Source organism: Octopus bimaculoides, chromosome 2 (genome assembly GCF_001194135.2).
Source record: "Octopus bimaculoides isolate UCB-OBI-ISO-001 chromosome 2, ASM119413v2, whole genome shotgun sequence".
NCBI lineage: Eukaryota > Metazoa > Mollusca > Cephalopoda > Octopoda > Octopodidae > Octopus > Octopus bimaculoides.
Window position 1 is genome coordinate 138087895 of NC_068982.1, and position 3708 is coordinate 138091602.

The 3708-nt window shown below is 35.5% G+C and overlaps 1 protein-coding gene across 2 annotated transcripts in view; it reads right to left on the bottom strand.

Moving 5' to 3' along the window:
* Positions 1 to 3708, bottom strand: part of LOC106873535 (uncharacterized) — a 41197-nt gene that overhangs the window by 35535 nt on the left and 1954 nt on the right. Inside the window, exon 1 of one of the 2 annotated variants that reach the window (XM_014920933.2) lies at positions 344 to 514. The exons of the other annotated variant lie outside the window; for it this stretch is intronic. The gene's annotated coding sequence lies outside the window, so the exon portion shown is untranslated. Of the gene's footprint in view, positions 1 to 343; positions 515 to 3708 lie in introns of those variants that run through there. 2 annotated transcript variants of the gene reach the window in all.

The following is a 3708-nucleotide window of genomic DNA, read 5'->3' on the forward strand; positions in this document are numbered from 1 at the left end:
ATATATATATATATATACACACATACACGGAGTAACCAAAGAATATTTATACAAACTTAAAATATGTCAGTCTAAAGTTTCAATCTAAGAAGACCATATCGCCACTGGCACCAATAATATTTGGAACACTAAATTTTCCCACAGAGGAAATCTGTTGTGTTTTTACATTAAATCCCTCGAAATCTCTTAACATCAACTAGCACACAAGAAATAATAAGTTGGACAACTTATTATTTCTTGTGTGCTAGAAGAAAAGTTGTAGAAGAGATCTCAGGTTTCGGTTAGATGTCGTATGGCTTCTTCGGAGAAAAATGTCTTAAACTACAATATCAGAAACACATACCTGTATTAGTAGCTCACGAATAAGCCAAGCAACATCCTGCAAGTTGGACGCAAACTTTCAAAGAAATACTTGGTGACTGATATTGTATGACACCAGAATCAGTGAATAGATCCACCTTAAATTGAAAGACATGGAGGTGTAACACTTTTCAATAAGTACTAAGTGCTTGGTACTGCACTATGTGACACCAGAATGGCTGGTTAGATCCACATTAACAGAGAGATATAGCGGAGTGATATTCTGCATACCAACAAGTTGTGCTGTGTATACTCTTACATGTTAAATTTGAGAACGATACTAGCATTGGTAAGGAATATATAGCTTCTCTGAGCTAAACACATGTCTTGGTTACACTGCTGTATATTTCGACCCCCCACCATTTCCAGCAGACGCTTCGAAAATACTGACTATGTCTGCAGAAAGCATCAGGCATATAATGAGTAGTTTCTTAAGAAGTGTCATCAAAGAATTACCTTTATATGTAGCATAATGTTATTGCTGAAACAGATGTATAAAGTCATCCGCAGCGAGGACTGTCCTGGAGTGAATGTATAAAACAAAAACCAAAAAAAAGCAAAAACAGCAAAAAAACACATGTCGTCTGCAGTGCCAAAAAATGACTGAAGCAGACGATCGTTACTTGTCTTCTAAAGTCCGTTTATTTTCCGTCTAACACAATTAATTTTATTATTGTGAGATACCATCATTAAATAAGTGAAAGGGAAAATGTTTACAAACATTTATTTCGAAAAAAAAATAGAAATGGAATGAATGGCGGCGGTTTTGAAAACTGCTTACATTTCCTTAGAATTCGACTAAATATGTGCAAGAGTTTCTGTATATCAACATATCGACAGTTAATATCATATACATGCAACATATTCATGTGTATCGTGTTTGTAAATCATATCGATTACATATATTAAAGACAATGTTATGATCCAACAAGGGATCTGCTAGAAATAGCAGCCAATTTTCCACGTATGACACTTTATTTTTTCTCATTATTTTTTAAACATTTAACCCATAAAATCCATACTGGGGGTTTCCTCCTTTTGCCAAACCCCTATGTTGCAGCAACATAAACAAACTTACACCGGTTGTCAAACGATAAGAAACAAACACAAGAACGCGCGCGCATACAAACATATATGTGTGCGTATGTATATATATGCGCACACATATATGCATGCATTGACAGATGGATAGATAGATAGATAGATAGATAGATAGATACATACATACATACATACATACATACATACATACATACATACATACATACATACATAAATACACACACACACACACATACATTTGGCTGCCATTTCTGACAGTCCGAGTCACACTTAGAGGCTCCGTTGTTGACATCCAGTTGTCTGTAACACACATAATAGACATGAGTTACAAAACAGGTACACATAAACATGTTACATGTGTGGTATTTATTATGGATACATTTACGTATAGAAACGCTTGCATATATTTCGTCAAAATAACTGGAAAGTGTTGTTAAACAGTTTTCAAAATCGCTGCCATTCAGTGTTTGTCTTAATTTCCGTTATAATAATTTATTAATGTCGGCAACTAAAGCAAACGATACCTAGAAACAGACGGTAGCTACACAGAAAATGATAGTTACACAGCATACGATAGATACACAGTAGCTATAATAGTTTATCAGGTGATAACTATACAGAAGACAATAGCTACACAAAAGACAATAACCCCACAGCAGACGATAATTTCACAGCAGACAATTGTTACAGAACAGACGATAGTTACGCAGACGACAGTAACTATAAGTTAGAGACTCTCAACCGGGGTCCAAATTTTGCTTTAGGCGTATTGATTGCAAGAAACAGCTTGCTAGGTTGCTTTTTCTGATATTTTACATAGTTCAACGTGTTCTCTTAGTGCTATTGCACTTACACAAGTAAATGGGTGAAAAACAAAATAGGAAAGAAGTATCAATAAACATCGAATGGCTATGGGGAACCCCTAGAATGACATAGTAATCTAAGGAACCCTTTATTTAAAAAATGGTTGAAAACCACTGCGTTAGACAATAATACACAGCAGACAATAACTATTTGTAGGCGTTAGTCATAATGCAGACGATAGTTACACGATAGACACAAGGTCAGGGACGAAATCTATTTTCTCACGCACCAGTTCAAACGAGGAGATCAATCCCAATCAAAATTATTTTTGTTAAAAATTAAAAATAACTCGCCCAATTCAACATTGAAGTGGAATTCATCCCCTACACCGAGATTTTAATTTCAATCACTATTTAAAACAATGTGTATATATGTGTGTGTGTATGTGCAATCATTTGAGTTTGTAAAGTTAAATGTGTCACAGAGGATAGCAAACTTCAAATGTCACCACAAGAGCTTATCTTTATTTAAGGTAATTTGAGATACAAATAAGATTTATTCTATAACGGGAAAAACAAATCAAAACTATATGTATGGACATCATTTAATTACATATATACATACATACTCAGTTGTACATATATGTGTAAGCGTGTATATGTTCGTTTGTGTGTTTTACTCAATTATTCACACTGTAGGTATTACTCTAATAGACTTTTGATAAGTATATGCTTGTTGGTCATCGACTACTGATTAGATCAGGTAGAATGTATTTTAAAGGGTCGGTGCGTGTGAAGGCCAATAGTCAGTCATGAGTTTAAGTATGGTTTAGTATGAAGTTTAAGTATGGTTAAGTATGAAGTTTAAGTATGAAGCCAATTGAAGTGTTCAAATCATTTCATCATAAACTATAATGTCGTATATATAGCTATGGGCAATAATAGACAACAGGTTGTCAAATCAATACTAGATAGACACATGTACACACATATTTTACATTGACACACACACACACACACACACATATACACACATACACACACACATATATACACGGACACACACACAAATCAAATAGGTAGGTAGGTAGGTAGATATACATGGATATATGTGTATCTGTCTGTGTATATATGTGTATCTGTCATGCACATTGTCAAGTTGACAGCAAAGTGCAGACAACTGGCAGGGTGGATACTGAGGACATTCCGTACAAGGGATCAAAAAGTCATGTTGACTCTGTGGAAGACATTTGTTCTGAGCCGCCTAGACTATTGCTCTCAGTTGTGGTCACCACACAGTGTTAAGCGGACAGCAGAACTCGAGGCAATTCAGCGGCACTATACAAAAAAGATCGCCACAGTCCAACAGATGAACTACAGGGAGCGACTGAAGACACTAGGTCTCTACTCCCTGGGGCGCAGGTGGGAGAGATATGTAATAATATACATATGGAAAATACTGGAAGGACTGGTGCCAAACTTT